A 21279-nucleotide genomic window follows, 5' to 3' on the forward strand; every position below is an offset into this window, starting at 1 on the left:
GAGCGGATCACAAGGTCAGGCGTTCGAGACCAGCCTGGCCAACATAGTGAAACCGCATCTCTACTAAAAATACAAAAAATTAGCCTGGCATGGTGGTGGGTGCCTGTAATCCCAGCTACTTGGGAGGCTGAGGCAAGGAGAATCACTTGAACCTGGGAGACGGAGGTTGCAGTGAGCCGAGATCATGCCACTGCACTCCAGCCTGGGCGACAGTGCGAGACTCCATCTCAAAAAAAAAAAAAAAAATAGAAGTGATGGGCACAAAGATAAAAATCCACTGAAGATCTTTGCTCTTCTTTCTTACACACAGTCACACACGTACACACATACACTCCTACAAACACACACAAATGTCCCAGATGCACAGCCATTGATGCTATTTACTAAAATACACATAAGCACCAACACAAACTTATATTCACAACCTTCAGCACATACACAAATATTCACATGCACACACACCTATAAGCACATATGTGGGTATTCATATGGATCCCGACACACTTTGGATTTGTGTTTGTAAGTACATGAGTACATGAATGGGTTTGCCTATTCACATACATATATCTTACATGTAAGTTACAAAGTACATACATATGGGCTTGCATATAAATCCTGAGATACACATACATGTAAAGACATAGGACACAAGCCCTTACAAACAGAAGCATATGTGACTGTGGGCACATGCATTGACATACATTCATGTACATAAGTACTTACAAACATACCACATGCATACAATCATTACTCCCCACACACAGCAGGCAGACACAATTGCTGTGCACAAACATAGACACAAAGGGGCTTCATACTGCTTTCCTGAGTGATCAGGTGAAAAAAAAGTACAATTGGTAGGCCGGGAGCGGTGGCTCATGCATGTAATCCCAGCACTTTGGGAGGCCGAGGTGGGCAGATCACGAGGTCAGGAGTTCAAGACCAGCCTGGCCAGCATGATGAAACCCCGTCTCTACTGAAAACACAAAAACTAGCCAGGCATGGTTGCAGATGCCTGTAGTCCTAGCTACTGGGGAGGCTGAGGCAGGAGAAATGCTTGAAGCTGGGAGGCGGAGGTTGCAGTGAGCTGAGATCTCGCCACTGCACTCCAGCCTGGGTAACAGAACGAGAATCCATCTGAAAAGAAAAAAAAATACAATTGGTAAAGAGTTGGGGATGCATTTTGCTTCAGCTTTGTGTTTTTTCTGCTAGAAAATAGAAAATCAGTTGTAGTGGAATAAGTGAAGTAGTCAGAAAATAAGATGCAGGCTTCTCCAGAATGAGAGGTCTGTGTTCATCTCTGCAGAGAAACCAAGAGCGAGGAGCTCAGGCTCTGCAGGGAGCTGGATCTGCTCTCCTGAAATTCATGAAATCCTCACCAGAGGGAGTCTCCCCGGTGGTTCCCCATCATCCCACAAATTAATATTAACAACACCCTTCCATTTGTGCTTTCTTTTGACTTTGGAGGAAATGCATTCCTGTCTATGTTCCGTTTGTATTTTTAAGCTTCCACCGAGGTGGGAAGGGCAGGTGTCATGATGCCATTTCAGAGGCAGCAACCACCAAGACATGGCAGTGGTCTTCATGCACCTTCTATGGTATCGGGCTTTGTGGCAAGTGCTTTTGTTACCTTAGCTGATTTCATCCCTGCAACAACCCTGGAGGTAAATGTATTAATATCGCCATTTCGCAGTTGAGTAAAGTGAGGATAAAAACAGTAACAACTTGCTCAAGGTCACAACGGATGACGCTGCTATTTAAAGCCAGGTTGGCTTTGAAAAGACCGGCCCAGGGGGTGGTGGAGCCTGGGGTGCTTTAGAATAATGAGATTTTTTTTTAAGCCTTATTTTTAAACAGTTTTTTTTTTTTTTTAGGTGAGAATAGCCAGACCCACTTTACAAGGTCAGGCTAGCTCTCTTCACTTCTAATAATTGGCCTCTGTCCCAAGGGAGCAATTCTCTGTGGGAAGCAGAAGTTACAAAAGCCACAAAAGGAGCAAAAGATGACCATGTTCAGGCTGTTGACTATAGCAGAGTTTCTCAACCACAGGCGCTATTGATCTATTGGGCCAGGTAATCGTTTGTTGTGGGGGCCTGTTCTGTGCACTGTGGGATATAGAGCCACAATGCTGGCCTCTGCAATCTAGATGCCAGTAGCACTCTCCATCCATTGTGACAACAAAAAATGTCTCCAGACATTGCCAAATGACCCCTGGGGGACAAAATCACCCCTGACTGAGAACCACTGGACCACAACCTGCTTTCTGAACACCTGCTATGTGCCAAGCATTGAATGATGTGTTTTAGTTCACTTTCTCTTCCCAACAACTCCATAAAGTAGGACTATTCATTTCCCCATTCTGTAAGTGAAGAAACTGAGGCACCAAGAGGGCAGATTACTTGACTAACATGACACATATTTTTCCACCATCTTCTATTACCACTTCCAATATTAGCAACTACTATTGAACACTCTATCTCACTCTACACTAGGCACTGTGCTTTACATGATCTGTTTTAAGTTTTACCACAAATCTCTACAGTAGCTACCACTGACCACTACCATTTTACAGGTGGGAGAACAGAGGCCCACCTAGCAAAAAGTAGAGCAGGGATTCGATCTTGTGTCCATGTGACTTAAAGCCTAAGTGCTCACCAGGTCTAAAATACCACTACCATAGCAGAGAGAAAAGATTAGATTGGAACTCCAGAACCGAAACACATGCTTTCATTTGAGCATTTCCTGGCTTGTGAGCCAGGCACAATGATTTTGAATAACTGAGCTGCTATTTAAAAAAAAAAAAAAAATCGTGCAACTGAATTCTAAAGAAAATTTCTTGTGGCTTCATTGTTAAACCTTAACCATCCCTTCCCTGTGAATCACCACCAAACTGTTCACTGTGCTTTAGTTGGCGCCAATTAACTCCTTACAATTGAGCATATTTTCCACTATTACAGGGGCTGCATAAAATCTTCCAACTGGGGAGGCCCAGAAACATCAGAATCCAAACCAGATGATGATCCACATCTCATTGTGACCCAAAATAAACCAGTCATGGCTGTAAAGGATTACAAATAAAATCCTATTAAAATCTAGCATGCACCAGGTCCTCTAAAATAGCACAAGACCACAACTATGAGTGTTCTGGGAGAATATGCTTCCTCTATTTTGGGGGAAAGTAAAAAGTATTAAAAAAATAACTAGCATCTATTCCTTTTTCCTCTTGGTAATAAAAAGCACAGGTTTTGGCTGGGCATCTTCTGCCTCTTACATACAGAGTCTCTTCCTCACCTCCAGGGGTGGGCTCTGATTGGCTTAAACCAAGCTACATACTCCAGGAAGCCATTCTGATTGGTTCAAACCTAATAAAATGTGAGCCAATGAGAGAGGAGATCTATTTGCTAGAGATTAAAAAAAAAACACCTTTCATGCCTACCTGAGATAACTACAGGGAAGGGCATGGGGATAAGGAAACAGAGGACTTATATGCTATAAGTCTGGTATTTATTTTTGCTACAAATACTCTATTATAAATTAATGAAAAAAAATCACAGTAAAATCTCTGTGACACAAGAACTCTCACATTTGTTTCCTTTTTTTTTCTTTTTCTTTTCTTCTCTTTCTTTTTTTTTTTTTTTTTTGATGGAGGCTGGAGTGCAGTGGTTCAATCTTGTCTCACTGCAACCTCCGCTTCCCAGGTTCAAGCAATTCTCCTGTCTCAGCCTCCCGAGTAGCTGGGATTATAGGCATGTGCCACCACACCTGGCTAATTTTTGTATTTTTAGCAGAGACGTGGTTTCACCATGTTGGTCCGGCTAGTCTCGAACTCCTCACCTCAGGTGATCCACCTACTTCGGCCTCCCAAAGAGCCACCGTGCCCAGCTCATTTGTTTTCTTAATGCCCCAGGTTGCATCTAAAAGAAGATGTGGGAAATACAAAGGACTCCTGCAAGCTCCTGGCAGCCATTTTGAATCATGAGGGGCATTGCTGTTAGGGTAAGGAAGAAAAGAAGAAGGTGGAGAGAAGAGATGGGAAACATCCCTGTGCCTTGGGTTAAATCCCATTTGAGGCCATATCTCCTTGTGGAATATTCATTTACTCAAATCAATAAATCCCTTTTGGCGTTCAAGGCAACTTGAACTGGACTTTCTATTAACTTCAAACATCAGATTTCTGGTATATAATTAGTATTAACTAAGACCAGGAACCTGACTAATCTCAGCCCTAATTTCCAAATCTAGTCAGAGAGAATGAAAGTCTTTAGGGTTGTTGAGAGAATTAAATGAGCAAATAACCTACATAGACTGTTAGTACAGTGCTTCATTATCATAAGCACTTTATAAATTTTAACTATTATTATCCCTGAAATAATCTACCTGTACAAAACTGTATCATGAACACAACATTTTTTCTGTATCATGAACACAACATTTTTTCTGGGCTTATAAACGTTAATCCTGACTTCCATATAGAAGTGTTTTTTGATAATGAATAAAGATGGTATAACCTTCCTCAGAGCTTTCCAAAAAAATAAAAGAGGAAAGACAGCACATTCTTCCACCGAAATGTGAGAACATTTGGTAGTTCCTTTATATACCAGGAAAACAAAGGATTCAAGGGGGTTAGATGAGAAGAAACAATTTTGAATGAACAAGCAATCGAATTGGTTTAAAAATGGGCAAGAGAGAGAACTTGTACAACAAGCGTGTCAGACAAACCCAGAGGTCTGCAAATAACATGGACGGCCTGGGGAGGTAGCAAGTTCCCCACTCCACCCAAAGTGCAAGCAAACATATTGTGGCCATTTGTCACAGTGGAGCATACAGTGAGTACTGGCCCCAGTGAGCTTTAAGGCTACCTACTAGACTGGTACTCCCTTGTTCTCTTCCTGAGGCCCTTTGTCCCATGTTACTTAGATGGAGGGAAGGGGAAAGGTATTTTGTATTTACAGGTAAAATAACTATCCACCTCTCAGCCCCACAGTGCAGTTTGGCCTGGGGAGGTAGGACTTTGGGGAATCAAATCTTATCTAGGTTCAGTTCCTCACTCTGCTACTCAGATCTTACTCTATATGCTCAGTGGCAAACAACCTCACACTGCTGGTTCTCAGTTTCCTCATTTGTTAGAAAAACAAAAGAGAGAAAATATGGTCGGGCTTGAGATTATACAGATGTAGATGAGATGAGCTATGCAAAGCACTTAGCCGAACCAGACAAAGCCACTTTCCGATTCCACCCTTTCAAATCTCCCTGAGTTCCTCCTTCAGGACGTGTGTGTATTTATTTCTCTCACCACACACCATCAATCAGTTTTGTACTAAACATGTTAAATATTAAGTCATTCTGCTAAATAAGTGGTGACTCGGGTATTTTTATTATTTCCCATTTAACAGACGAAAATGAGGCACAGGAAAGTTATATGACTTGCCCAAGTTCATACAACTAGTAGACGCCAGGGTTCGTTGGAATTTGAGCACAGTCTGACTCCAGAGTTCCATGCCTTAACTAGCGAATCATTCCGCTTTTCACTTAACTGATTAATAAACAATCAGCTTGGGAGGCCGAGGCGGGCGGATCACGAGGTCAGGAGATCGAGACCATCCTGGCTAACACGGTGAAACCCCGTCTCTACTAAACAAAATACAAAAAATTAGCCGGGCATGGTGGCACGTGCCTGTAATCCCAGCTACTAGGGAGGCTGAGGCAGGAGAATGGTGTGAACCTGGGAGGCAGAGCTTGCAGTGAGCCTAGATTGCGCCATTGCACTCCAGCCTGGGCGACAGAGTGAGACTCTGTCTCAAAAAACTAAAAAATAAAATAAAAAAATAAACAAACAATCAGCCCTCCATATCTGTGGGTTCTCCCTCCTCAGATTCAACCAATCACAGATCAAAAATATTCTGAAAAATAAAAAAAACAACAATATAACAACAAAAAATACAAAATTTTTAAATACAGTATAAAAAGACTTGTGTAGCATTTACATTGTATTAGGTTTTATAAGTAATCTAGAGATGATTTAAAGTATATGGAATATACATAGTTTACATGCAAAGACAATGTCATTTTATATAAAGGACTAGAACATTTGTGGATTTTGATATATTCTGGGGTCCTGGAATCAATCCCCTCCAGTACTGGGGGGTGACTGTAACTTTCTTGGGAGTGTACCGTTTGGTACTCTAGTCTATTCCCAGCACTTAAAACAGTGCCTGGCATATAGTAAGTGTTCAATAAATATTGAAATAATGAATGAAGAATAAGTGAATAAACAGAATATTCTTCAACAAGTGTTAATTCCCTCTTCCTTCCTCTCCCCTAAGGAGGTCGAAAAACTTGAATTCAAATCTCTTGCATTCTACTTGAATCTGAGGTTTTGCACAAAATTTGCCCAAATTACATATAATCAAGTATCCATCATAAAGATGAATTCAGATAATTAGACCAAAAATACAATCTACAAATTCCCATGCAATGCATTTGTCTGAAAAAGGTATTTGCCTGGAATTTCAGCCAAACCCAATGTCCCTTTGACGCCACTAAGGAGAAGCTCAGCCTGGTGAATAACAGGACATTTGAGTGCTGGAATTAAATGATGATTAGAAGACACCCGTGGCAAAACTGCCTCATAACAAGATTAATTTGGGGGCGAGAAGAGGGTGGTTATTAATGTGTCCGGGAGACAACTTCAGGCACTGTTTCCCTGATGGGAGCAGAATCTCAGGTTATTTATAGCCACTTCTCAGGAGGAACATGGCACAGGGCATCCGAGGAGAGAACCACGCCAAGGTGCGCTAATGGAACTTTGAGGATAATTTACTGCTCAAGTTCAAGGACTTTTGCAACAAGAAAGAGCCTCTCAAACTCCCAGCAATCTCTACCCAGGAAGGAGATGAATGTGACTGTGCAGGTCTGCCATTCAAGATTCGCCATCTCATCAATCTCATCTTCTCACACTGTCCCCCTGGCTCACTCCTCTCCAGCCACCGCAGCCTCAGGCAGCTCCTCAAACATGAAAACACACTCCCACCACAGGGTTTTCATTTTTGCCCTTTCCTCTGCATGGACACACTTTTCTGACACCCTTTTAAACTATAGGCTTCCGATCACCTGATACTAGTAATTGAAGGCTGTAGTGAGCTATAACTGTGCTGCTGCACTCTAGCCTGGGTGACAGAGACCAAAAAAATTTAAACTAAAAGTTGAAAAGAATAAAATATAAACTTCCTTTTCTGCTTCCCTGCTTTGCATTTTTCTACAGCTCTTACCAAATCCACGCTTGCTTTGCCCCCAGTTCACTGTGTGATCTTGGGCTAATCACTATCTCTCTCTGGGTTTTTGCTTCCCATCTACAAAATGAGGGCAGTGGTTGACAATTCTCTAAAATCCTTTCTAGCATTCACATCCCACATCTCTGGGTGCAAATAATGTAAATAAGCTTGATGCTGTGTCTGGTCAAAATACATAGTTTCAGGCTTATTTATCAATAACAAGAAAGTGACATTGTACATAGTCACTTCTTGTTATTTTCAGTAAAGTCACCACCAACTCCCAATTAGCCAATCCTGAGCCATGGCTCCTAAGAGAAATACAGGGTTGGGTTCCTGCAAGCCTCTGACCACAACATTCTTATCAATCAATCAATGCATAACCTTGTTTTTTGTATATATGAGTTTAAAAGGAATCTTATGTAACATATACTGATTCACTAACACTGAGCTCACAGTCAAGAGTACAGTAACACGTTCCTGAGCAACACTTATCCAACACATGTATGTCCTTCTTCAGGCATGTCACAGCCTTTGGAACACAAGGTAGCACTTCCACACTTTATTTGGGGAACAATTTTAAACAACAAAGTCACCAAGGAAAAGCACACAAGTGTGACAAATATGGCACTAAATAGACTACAAAAAAAGATATTTGTTTATCGTATGACAGCTGAAACAAGATGGCAGAGTGCTGCCCTGTTTCCCCTAAGCTAGGAATGTTTTCATCACCTGATTAACATTTTTTCAGGGCTCTGCACATGTCTGTGAATGATTGTGAAAGTGTCACGAGTATTGATTCGGGGGTTACAAATAAATTTTAGCAAGTAAGCAAATTCACAAATACAGAGTCTGGGAATAATGAAGATCAATTTATAGTTTACAAAGATAATTATTATTTGCCTTCCCCACCACAATGTAAGCTCCAAGAAAGCAGGTGTTTTTCTGTTTTGTTCACCACTTTCTCTCTAGCTCCTAGAATATATACACTCTTAACAAATATTGGTGACATAAATAAGCCTGAAGATATCTATTTTGACCAGACACAGTATCGAGTTTATTTAAATTATTTGCACACAGAGATGTGGGATGTGAATGCTAGAAAGGATTCTAGAGAACTGTCAACCACTGCCCTCATTTTGTAGATGGGAAGCTAAAGCCCAGAGAAGGGTAGTGATTAGCCCAAGATCACACAGCAAACTGGGGTCAAAGCAAGCATGGATTTTTTTTTCTTTTTTCTGCATTTTCTTTTTTTTTTTTTTTCAGAGACATTCTCGCTCTGTCACCCAGAATGGAGTGCGGTGGCACAATCATAGCTCATTGCAGCCTCAAACTCCTGGGCTTAGGTCATCCTCCCACCTCAGTCTCCCAAGTAGCTAGGATTATAGGCATATGACACCATGTCCGGCTAATTTTATATATATATATATATATATATATACACACACACACATATATATATGTATATATATACATATATATATACATATATATATACACATATATATATATGTAAGTATATATTTTCTAGAGACAAGGTCTCTCTGTGTTTCCCAGGCTGGTCTTAAACTCCTCGTCTCAAGCAAGCCTCCCACCTCGGCCTCCCAAAGTGTTGGGATTGCAGGCATGAGCCACCACATCCAGCTGAGCATGGATTTCTTAAGCCATTCCATTTTACTATATTTCCAGCACCTTACAGACATGATCTTTGTTATTATTGGGATGTCTCAGAGCATCTGGCTCAGGGCTTAGAACAGAGTGGGTGTTCAATAAATGCTGACAGGCTGGATTACAGAAAAGGTAGGGGATATTCCTAGAAGATGAAAAGGCAGACTGCACCTTCAGCTAAAGTCAGTCACATCAACTGGAAAGATTGACTTGATTTTCAGCAGTAGCTCTCTCAGGAAAAAGTTAATGGGGAATAAAGAGGAACTCTGTTTATCAGTCAAGACTTCATGTTCCAAGTAATGAAAAGATAAACTTGCTTTAAAATAAACAAGAGAGAGAATTCATTGACTTGGGCAACAGAGAAGTCCAGAATTAGGGTGAATTTCAGATGTGGATTGAAAATAGCACTGGGGTAGCAGTTTTGCAGCTCTGCTTTTCTGCAAATCTCTTAGCTCGATTTGGCTTCTCTCACTAGCAAACTGTGTACAGGAGTCTAAGGCTTAATATCTTCCCAACACAGCATTCAGAAGAAAAGAGCTTCTAGGGTCCAGCACTCCCACCTGGAGATTCTCACCTGAGATTCACTGTAATTAGACTGGCTTAAGTCATGTGGTCACCCCTGAACCAATCACTATAGCCAGGAGGGTGTAAGCTGCTGATTGGCTGAGCAGGATCACATGTTCTAATCATGGAGCTAAGTATTGGTATCAGCACCTGAAGAATCTTCTGTCGAAATTCAGGGATGGTAGAAAGACGGGAGAGGGGAATGAATACCAAGAAACAATGGTTTTCCACACTATATAGACGTATGAGACCAGACACCTCCAACAAACTTCCAATGCAGGAACAGAGATTTGAGAAATTGTTAATTGTTTTAAAGAATTTATTGCTGCACATATTATTGCTCCAGGTTCCATGCTAGGTTCTAGGGATACAGAGGTGAAAAACTCCTAATCCTCATCCACAAAAATAGCTCACAGGTAATTCATAACAGTTGGTTCATAAGATACATGAAAAAAGAGAAGATCTGTCCAAATGCACTAAATTAGAAAAAAAGAAGAAAAAAGGCAGAAAGGAGAAGAGAAGAGGCTATGTCAGGGCCACGTCAGTCCCAGAACAAAAACATTGTTTCCGTGTTATTTATTCTTAACAACTTTTTTTTTTTTTTTTTGAGACAGTGTCTCTCTCTGTCGCCCAGGCTGGAGTGCCTGGCACAGATTGGAGTGGCACAATCTCGGCTCACTGCAACCTCCACCTCCAGGGTTCAAGCGACTCTCCTGCCTCAGCCTTCCGAGTAGCTGGGATTACAGGCGTCCGACACCACTCCCGGCTAATTTTTGTATTTTTGGTAGAGATGGGTTTTCACCATGTTGGCCAGGCTGGTCTCGAACTCCTGACCTCAGGTGAACTACCCGCCTCAGCCAGCCTCCATAGTGCTGGGATTAAAAGCATGGGCCGCCGCGCCTGGCCTTAACATCTTTTTGAATATCGTATGTACACTAGGGACAGAAATGTGCACTCAATGAACCCTTTGGCAGTTATTAGTCCCAGAATATTAGAAGCGTTTGGCTTTTTCCAGTGACTGTCTTTGAAAGAATCAGTGGTCTCCTCCCCATAAGGCACTCTGCATTTCTTACATAACTTGCAGCATCTCCAACTAGGAAGACTTGGCCGCGCGTCCATTACAGTACCCCAGAGAGATTCCCATAACTTCATTCTCGTGCTGCTGTCAGAGAGCTACTCTACTGTGAAGCATTCTAAGTGAGAAACAAGCCGTGGGCAGGAACCTCTCCATGTTCCGTTGATAGCTGTCAGGAGGGAGAGGGTTTACAGCAAAATCACTTCCGCTACTTTTACTTGGGGTTTGTGCCAAAGCATGCTGATCCTTCAGGACTCTGCTCAGATCCAGACTTCAGAATGGCGAGATGTGGGGAGCTGAGGGTGGAAGGGCCCCTGGAGGAAGTGCTGGCTCCATGAGTCTGCGGTGCCATGCAGGTCAAGGTAGTGACCTGGGTGGCCCTACGTGCCAGGTGATGGACTAGGGGAATTGCTTGCACAAGCCCTGGAATAGAGTAGATGGTAAATAAGTGTTAAATTATGTGTAGGAATGTGACAGCAGAAAAGAGGTGCCAGATAATGTTTCCATATTGGTTGCAATTCAAATTAGCTTAAGAAAAAAAAAAGCAAAAGACAGCTGTATTGGCTGGTATAGCTGGCAAATTAAAGATAGGACTAGTTTTAGGCAGGAGTGGATCCAGGGGCATCACTGAGACTGTGAGAGCTCTGTCTCTTTTTAACTCCTGGTTTGCTTCTCTGTAGGTGATGTCCTCGTCCTCACCTTCCAGGGACAACTTTTCTCCACATTGAGGGGAAGATGGTTGTCCTCAGTCACTGACTAACAGTCTTGCAGCTTTCTGACATGAAAAGTAAATCCTTTTTCCTTCCAGCACCTAATCAGGAATTGCAGGGGAAATTGTCTGATTAACCTAGCTTGGGTAGGACAGAAACCCCTGGAACAGGTATTATGAATCAGAGAAATTGGGTTCTATGACTGGCCAGCCTTGGAGTGCACATCCACCCTAATGATACGGTGGCCTGATTTAGTAAATGAAAATGCAGTGTAAGTATGGACTAAAAAATGATTCATTCCTGGCCAGGCACGGTGGCTCATGCCTGTAATCCCAGCACTTTGGGAGGCTGAGGCAGGCAGATCACCTGAGGTCAAGAGCTCGAGACCAGCCTGGCCAACACGGTGAAACCCCATCTCTACTAAAAATACAAAAATTAGATGGGCGTGGTGGCAGGCACCTGTATTCCCAGCTGCTCAGGAAGCTGAGGCGGGAGAATCTCTTGAACCCGGGAGGCTGAGGTTACAGTGAGCCAAGATCATGCTGCTGCACTCAAGCCTGGGTGACAGAGCAAGACTCTGTCTCAAAAAAAAAAAAAAAAAAGATTCATTCCTTATATGAAATTCCAATTCAACTAGGTGTCTTACCTTTTTTATCTAGCAACCTTACGATGGAGGCAGAAGAAGGATTCTATGGTTGGAAACCTGCCAGACTCACAGGCTATGGAGAAGAAAGGCTAAATCCACCAGACTGTTGGATGCACCTAAAAGAAATTGCCCTCCGTGGCTCGGTTTCTTATTAATATACTCATAGAAATGCACAAGAACTGAAAGCTCAATAGGGAAACCAAAAAATAAAAATTAAAAAAAAAGCTGTAAACCAATGTTTCTTAAAACATGCTCTGCAGAACACTCGTTTGGTGGAATGTAAAGTGTTCTTTCATATTAAAGGAGTTGCGTGTCAATCGTGTTTCTCTGTCGTAGGACTCTCATTGCATTAATAGGTCAGTTTCCATTGTGCATTTCTCAGGAGAGAGAGGGAGTCTGTGATATTCCTCAAATGCATGAGGTCATGGAACCTAAGAGCAGAAGAGCATTAGGATAGCAGAACAGCTTTGATAGCACAACAGTTCCTTGCATGTGGTGGAAATCACAAAGTTCAGGGGGACATTTTACTGGCTGTATTGTCAGTAGGATGATACTACATGCTGCGTCTTCTGAGCTATAATACGATATCCCTGAGAAACAAAATTAGAGGAAATATTGATCACATCTCACCATTTCCAGCTAAAACTAAGATGCAGAGTCTGCAGTGCCCCAAAATAAATGTGCTCATTCCCTGAACACATGGGGCCTTTGTCTTATTTTGTCCTTTGTCTTATTTATTTATTTATTTATTTATTTTGAGGTAGAGTTTCACTCTTGTTGCCCAGAATGGAGTGCAGTGACATGCTCTTGGCTCACTACACCCTCCCCCTCCCAGGTTCAAGCGATTCTTCTGCCTCAGCCTCCCAAGTAGCTGAAATTACAGGCACCAGCCAATATGCCAGGCTAATTTTTGTATTTTTAGTAGAGACGGGGTTTCACCATGTTGGCCAGGCTGGTCTCGAACTCCTGACCTCAAGTGATCCACCCACCTCGGCCTCCCAAAGTGCTGGGATTACAGGCATGAGCCACCGCGCCCGGCTGAGCCTCTGTCTTGAGCCATCCCGGCCAAGTTCAGAAGTTGCTCTTGCATCTGCTCATAAGTCTCCCAGTACGCATTGCAACAGGAAGTGTAGGGAAAAAAGTGCAGAGTTCTAACTTACACAGTACTTAGATACCTGTTATACCTGGTCCACCTTTATTATCACAAGTTCACAGAAATTGGGAGCTAAAGAGACCTTTAAGGCAGAAATAGGAGAATTGAATCATCTTGACCTCAAGGCACATACCAGACACGATGCTAACCCATTTTTACATTTTTTTGGTGACTTCCCCATGACAACTCTATATCTTTTATACAAAAGGACTTCTGTAGCCTAATAAATTTAGGCTTTCGTTTTGATTCTCAACAGATACAGAAACTGAGATCAGAGACAATGGCTTGATTGAGCTCATTTCACTCCATGAAAAATATTTTGGAATAAGAGATTTTTATCTCCTCTACACTGATATTTTATACTTCTTTCAGCCACGCAATATTCTGCATCCCCAAGAAGCTCTCTGCTTCTTATTTAATGCTTGTCAACCTCTGCCCCTCTGGCAAATTTCTTCTAATGAGTAGCATCCAGGAAGCCCCTGTTCCCTTTGTGTGCCCCCGCTATTTTCCACATTATGTTTGATCTCAACATTCCACTGAAAATTGGATATTGATAGTAGCCTGCTAAGATAATGAACAATTCATGTCTCAATGTGAAAAGGCATTTAAGACACCTGTTTTCATTAGTAATTATAGATAATTGCTATGGTGGATGAAGTTTTTTTTTAATTATTATTGCACAGAAAAGGTCTTGAGAAACAGAGCAATTAATTTCCTGATACCTTACCAAGAGTGAGTACGACGTTAACCCTCACTTTGGGAAGTATTTGTAGGTAATTGGGCTTGGCTGCTTGCAATGAGGGGAAAGTGAATTATATTCTAGGGTAGGCTCCTGACATATCCCAGCCATGGATAACTATTTTTTTAATGTTTTGTTCAGCATTTACTCCTTCCTTCATTCATTTTAGGAACACTTGTTAAATACCTCCTATTGGTCAGTTGCCTTGTTAGATGCTGGGGTTGCAATGACTCAGTTTCATTCACTCATTCGTTCAACAATCAGATGATACTATGTGCAAGGGCCCTGGATATTTAAAAATGGATTGTAGGCTGAGTGCGGTGGCTCATGCCTCTAATCCCAGCACTTTGGAAGGCCGAAGTGGGTGGATCACTTGAGGTCAGGAGTCTGAGACCAGCCTGACCAACACAGTGAAAGCCTGACTCTACTAAAAATACAAAAGTTACCCGGGCATGGTGGTGGGTTCCTGTAATCCCAGGTAGTCGGGAGGCTGAGACAGGAAAATCACTGGAACCCAGGAGACAGAGGTTGCAGTGAGCCGAGATTATGCCACTGCACTCCAACCTGGATGACAGAATGAGATTCCGTCTCAAAATAAATAAATAAATAAAAATAGATTATGATTATAAAGCCCTAATACAACAGCATAAGTCCATTTTCCTAAAGAAATATTCTTGCCCTCTGAACCAGTAACTCCACATCTAAGAAGTTTTCTTAAAGAAATTATATTAAAATTATGAACAATCGGCCGGGCACGGTGGCTTATGCCTGTAATCCCAGCACTTTGGGAGGCCAAGGTGGGTGGATCAGGAGGTCAAGAGATCGAGACCATCCTGGCTAACATGGTGAAACCCTGTCTCTACTAAAAATTCAAAAAATTAGCTGGGTGTGGTGGCACGCGTCTGTAGTCCCAGCTACTCAGGAGGCTGAGGCAGGAGAATTGCTTGAACCTGAGAGGCAGAGGTTGCAGCAAGCTGAGACCATGCCACTGCACTCCAGTCTAGGTGACAGAGCGAGACTCCATCTCAAAAAAAAATAAAAAAATAAAATTATGAACAATCTAAATATTTATCAAGAGTAGAAAAATGCTAAATGAATCATAATAATCTGTAGTTATTAATATACCATGGAATACTACGCAGCCATAAAAAATGAGGAGTTCATGTCCTTTGTAGGGACATGGATGAAACTGGAAACCATCATTCTCAGCAAACTATCACAAGGACAAAAAACCAAACACCGCATGTTCTCACTCATAGGTGGGAATTGAACAATGAGAACACATGGACACAGGAAGGGGAACATCACACACTGGGGACTGTTGTGGGGTTGGGGGAGCGGGGAGGGATAGCATTAGGAGGTATACCTAATGCTAAATGACGAGTTAATGGGTGCAGCACACCAACATGGCACATGTATACATATGTAACAAACCTGCACGTTGTGCACATGTACCCTAAAACTTAAGGTATAATAATAATAAAATTTTTTTTAAAATGTATCTTATGAGAAAGATATAATGTGTGGAAGTAATTTTGATATATTAGAAAGAGGGAAGGCTTGCAAAATAAAAAAAAAAAGAATAATATAAGCCAAAAAAAAAATAGAACCCCCATATGATCCAGCAATTCCTCATCTGGATATTTATCCCAAGGAATTGAAATCAGGATCTTAAAGAGATATTAGCATTTCCACGTTGACTGCAACACTATATAGAATGTGGAAATAAATGTCCATCAACACATGAATGAATAAAGAAAATGTGGTATATACATATAGTGGAATACTATTCAGCATTGAAAAGGAGGAAATTTTGCAATACATAACAACATGGATGAACTTTGAGAACTTCATGCTATGTGAAATAAACCAGTCACAGAACATCATATACAGAAGATTGAAGATTTCATTTATTTGAGGTGTGTATAAGAGTCAAATTCATAATATCAAAGAGTGGAATGGTGGTTACCAGGGATTAGGGGAAAGGAGAAATAGGGCATTACTCGTCAACAGCCATAAAGTTTCAGTTAAAACAAGATGAAAAACTCCAGAGATTTGCTGTACAGCATCATACCTATAGTCAAAAATGATGGGTTGTACACTTAACATTTTGTTAAGAGGGATAGACCTCATGTTATGTATTCTTACCACAATAAAACAAAATTTTTAAAACGAATAATATAAGCCAAAATGGAAGCAGCAGTTCTATTCAGGGAGTGCTATGGGAACGGAAGTTAAATTCGTGGGTAAGGTTAGAGTACATTTGATCTGGTGAACTTTTCTGCATTTCCTAAGTTCCAACAATAAACATGTATTGCTTACATAATTAGGAAGTAGAAGCAAAATGAGTAGTGTAGAGGTTTGGGTTCTGCAGACGAGCCTTGGAAGATACAAAGCTAAGTCCAAAAGTGATGCTAATGACCTTAATGACAACAGTGAAAATTTACCAGGTCTCAGGGTTGGAGAGAACCACATAGGCTGATTCTTTCTGCAACTCTGATTCCCAACCTTGGCTTCAGATAATCAGCTCTGACGCTTTTGGAATGTAGAAATGCTCAAGTTAATCCCCACAACACACACATCTCAAGAGATTTGGTCTTGGGTAGGGCTGGACATTGGTACTTCTTAGATTTCCCAGGCAGTTATAAGATATAGCAGCCATGGTTGAGAGCTACCACTTCACTGATTCTCAAACTTGACTGCACATAAGAATTATCTGATAAACTTTACAAAAATGCTGATTCCTGGCTAGCACGGTCATGCCTGTAATCCCAGGACTTTGGGAAGCCAAGGTGGGCAAATCACCTGAACTCAGAAGTTTGAGACCAGCCTGGGCAACATGACAAAACCCTGTCTCTACAAAAAATACAAAAATTAGCTGGGTGTAGTGGTACACACCTGTAGTCCTAGCTACTGGGAGGCTAACATGGGAGGATCACCTGAGCCCAGGAGGCAGAGGTTTCAGTGAGCCGAGATTGTGCCATTGTACTCCAGCTTGGGTGACAGAGCGAGACTCTGTTTCAAAAAAAAAAAAAAAATGACTCCTGGGTACCACCCAGAGATTCTAAGTTGACTAATCTTGGTGTGGTTTGGGCATTATGATACGTAAAATCTTTCCAAGTGATTCTAATATACATCCAAGCTTGGGAAACATTGCTCTACACCCTTGTACTTAAAGAGCGGCCTGTAGATCATCAGTGATGGCACCACCTGGGAGCATGTAAGAAATGCAAAATCTCAGTCCCCACCCCAGCCTGCTAAAACCTCGTCTGTGCATTAACAAGACATTCAGGTGAGGTGTGTGTATATTAAAGTTGGAGAAATACTGCCCTAGATCATCCCAGAGAATAAACACCATGGCTCCAGCAACCTTCCAAGTCAAATTGCCACAGACCCCCATTTCTATTCCATTCCCTTTTCCATGTCTTTGAAAAGGCGAAAGATCTAATTTAGGACAGTTCTGCAGCAGATAAAATATGGCTCTGCCCTTCTCAAGCTATATCCAGACTTTCAAACCCCACACAACCCAGCCAGAGGGCAAGCATCTGCTTCTCCAAGCTGAAAGATCCAGATTTTTTATTATTCCACAGGACCACACTGGGAGGGAACAGAACAACCCCTGAAGAGGACATTTCACCACCGATCAGCTAGCTTCAAGAGGCCTCCCCGGAGTCCCCAAATCTCCCCACAACAAAGTGAGCTGATTTTAATCAGCAGCTGCCATCTCATCTGCATTTGAGATCCCATGAATATGCAAGCCGGGTGGATGGGGTCTCAAGGAAGAGGAATAATTGGCCCCTTATATTTGATATTCAGGACCGCTGTTCTCTTATGGTGCAGTTTTCCTCTGCAGCAATCTTGTGAGGGATTTAGGTCGCAGCAAACACCATGGGAATTATCCATCAGAACAGGATCAAAGGAAAGAAGGAGTGCATTTAAAAAGTCCAGTGTGTGGTGTGATTACTTGATGATACTATTAAATTTCTCCTGTGTTTTGCAACCTCTCTGGAGAGGATTTGCAAATACCCTATGCCTCATTAGCCTTAAGCCAAAGCAGCCCTGAGCTTGCTGCACGGTGGGAGGTGTGCGCTGGTACCTAGCCCTCTGTAGCTATCTCCACCTTTAGGAAGGGAGAAATACAAGACCTCTCTAAAGGCAAAGTAACATGGGATTGTTTACAGACCTGAAGTATACAGATGTGACCTCCAGAGCAGACACTGTTTTTGCCACTAGCATTTATTCTCTCTTCTTCCTTTAGGGAGTCACTCCCTCTTCAGCGCTAAATTTGCATGGTTTGGAGGGACCGATTGAATCAGGGATGGGTGTGACTCAGGCCCAGCCAATCAGAGCATCTCATTCTTCCAGCCACAGGGATTGGGTGAGGGATGCACATGTGACCCGATAAGAGCCAATGAGAATTTAACTGGGACTGTTAACAGGAAAGGGCAGGAGTGTTTATACCTGGGAAAATCTAAAATCAGTCTGCCAGCAGTCATCTTACTGCCACACAGGGCAATCCTATCTGAGACTAAAGCCAATACAGAGGAAAATAGATGAGAAAGACAATTTTGAGCCCCTGGATTCAGCCATACCTGAAGCCTGGGGGCTTATATGAGCCAGTGAATGTCCTTCTTTTTGTTTTGAGTTGGGTTTCTATCATTGCCAAGTGAATGAATCCTAACTGATAATGGGCTGTTTTGTTCATATCCTGTTTTGACACTACCTGGGGTTCTGTTTGTCACAGCCCTCACACTAAAGACAAGATAACGTAACATTCAGTCTTTCTAGTAATATCATTGAGCACCTGCTGTGTCCAAGACACTGTTGTAGATGCGAAGGATAGTGCAACACATAAAATAGGCCACGTCCCTGCTCTTGTTGAACTTACATGAGCTTTGAGTCAGAAGGTTTAGAGTGAGGTTCCATTTTACAGATAAAGAAATTAATGCTCAGACATACCCAACAACCTGCCCAAGGTGATCCAGAAAACATGTGATGGAATGAGAATTCAAACCCAGATTGGTTTTACCCCTTAGGTCTGTGTGAAAATCTAAACCAGAAATTGAAAACTGGCAAAATTAGACCAGAATATGCCAAAAGATGTGTTTTATTTGGACCATGATTTTTTTTAATGTAGAATTATTAGCCATCACTAAAACTCAGATTTTCTAACAGATCCAGATTTCTCCGTAGTACTGAAAAGTCAAAAGGTCTAGCAGCAACAGACTAGAACCCTCACATGGCAATAGCTGGCTGGGGCGAGAGGAGGCTGCCCCCTCGAAACACAGTCCCATTCTCTTTGCCACAGTCTCTCCCTGGGCTACCTCTCTCACTTAAGTTTGTCCCTTTGGACATTTGAGTTTGCAAGCCCTGCTGCAAGCATTTTGAAGGCATGCTTCGATACGCCCTCATCATTGCTTGAAGTCCCAGTGCTTGGCATCTAGCGCAGGATCAATGGTGGATCACTCTCATTCCTACCAATTTGCTCAAGATGGGACTGACAGAAGCTATCCATCTAGTTGCCATTTGCATATGATTAAACCTTCTGGAAGCAGAGCAATCGGATGAAATCAGCTCCAGGGAAACATATGTGTGCCCTGCTGGTCTCCTTAATTTCTAGAGAGGAAGCCCAAGCATGCCCAAAGCTTTGCAGGTGTTACAGACAACTTAGTGTTGAAGGCCAACAATATAAGTGAAAACCAATATGGTGATAGAAATAAACGTGCCTCTCCTATGTGTCTGAAGAAAGAAGCGACAGCTCGGAAAGAGTTGGGTTTTTTTTCATAGTGGAGAGAAAGAAGAAGTTTGAGGGAGAGCATCCAATTTATTATTGAGCATCTGCTGTGTGCCAGGCACAATGCTGGGTGTTTAGGATACAGAGGTGAGTGAGATGTAGTCCCTGCCCTCAGAGAGCTCACACTCTAGAGGGAGTTAGGGAGGGGAGATATAGAAGCACGGGATGCTGTAAAGTGTATGAGAACTCCAACACACTTCTTCCTGAAGTGCAATGGTCACTTCCAGGCAGTGTGAACAGTGTGAGCAAGGTAACAGGAGGGTCAAACAGCAAAGCATATTAGAGGGACATGAGGTATGGCTGGAGCACAGGTTGCAGGGGGAGCTGGGGGCCCAGATTAGACAGGAGAAGTTGGCAGGGGCCAGATTGTTGTAGGACTAACAGGTTCATATGTCTACTGTGCAGCAACAGACCAATACACTGAGATGGTAGGATTGCAGCGAGAAGAGTTTAATAATCACAAGGCCACCTGAAGCAAGGAAATGGAAGGAATTCTCAAGTCTCAGATCCATTTGCTCAAGAATTTCTGGGCAAGGATTTTTAAGGGGATCATGAAGGGCAAGGAGGTAGAAAATTGGAGTTGTCAATTGGTTGGGGTAATGGGGATGAAATTATCAGGATATGGAAACTGTATTCTTCTATGAGTCATCTCTTTGCTGGGCCCTTCAGACCATCTGGTGTGGGTAGTTTTATTAAGTGGAAACTAAAGGAGAAACTTGAGCAAAAAGCTTATTTTTTTTACAATGTCTTAGATTTCATCTATAGAACGGAAAAGAAACAAAGGATCTTGTGACAAGGTCTGTTACCTTCGGGTAGTAAACAGTGACCAACTACAAGGAAATGGACCAAAGGGCAAGCTGTCTTAATGATTACTGCTGACTGTGCTGCAAGCCTGGGTGAATTTTGTTTTTTCCGCTTAATCGATTTTATTATTTTGTTTTATGTATTTATTTGTTTTTTGAGATAGAGTCTAGCTCTGTCACCCAGGCTGGAGTGCAGTGGCACGATCTCAGCTCACTGCAACCTCCGCCTCCCGGGTTCAAATGATTCTCCTGCCTCAGCCTCCTGAGTAGCTGGGATTACAGGTGTGCACTACCATGCCCAGCTAATTTTTGTATCTTTAGTAAAGATGGAGTTTCACCATATTGGCCAGGCTGGTCTCAAACTCTGACCTCAGGTGATCCACCTGCCTCAGCCTCCCAAAGTGCTGGGATTACAAACATGAGCCACCACATCCAACCCACTTCATCAATTTTACAAAGTTTTTTCAGGGGCGGTTTCAAGATCATGACGGGTCATTCATGTTATGTTGAATTAGGTTATCATTAGGGAGTAAAGGGATGAGCTCATGCAGACCTGGGGTGAAATCTCTGCTCCTTGTCTGCCTTGCTGGGTCACTTTGGGCAAGTGATGTCACTTCTCTGAGCCTCAGTTTCCTCATCTATAGAATGGGAAACTATCAGGGCTTACCTAATAGAGTTCTGGCAATGATTAAAATAATGTGTTCAGGTGCTTACTATAGTGCCCATCACTAAGTATTTAATAAATGTTACTGTGCAGAGCTGCTGAAAGATAAGGCAGGGAGTTAATAATTTCCCCACAGATGCTTAATTTGCTGCTGAGGATATGATAGAAGGAGATCCCAGAGAGATTTTGATGCTTCAG

The 21279-nt window shown here is 42.2% G+C and overlaps 1 protein-coding gene across 1 annotated transcript in view; it reads left to right on the forward strand.

Annotated features, from left to right (window-relative positions):
- Positions 1-15305, forward strand: part of SHISA9 (shisa family member 9) — a 664814-nt gene extending 649509 nt beyond the window's left edge. Inside the window, exon 6 of the transcript XR_004666778.3 lies at positions 11942-15305. The gene's annotated coding sequence lies outside the window, so the exon portion shown is untranslated. The remainder of the gene's footprint in view (positions 1-11941) is intronic.
- Positions 15306-21279: the final 5974 nt, after the last annotated feature.

Source organism: Pan paniscus, chromosome 18 (assembly GCF_029289425.2).
Source record: "Pan paniscus chromosome 18, NHGRI_mPanPan1-v2.0_pri, whole genome shotgun sequence".
Taxonomy (NCBI): domain Eukaryota; kingdom Metazoa; phylum Chordata; class Mammalia; order Primates; family Hominidae; genus Pan; species Pan paniscus.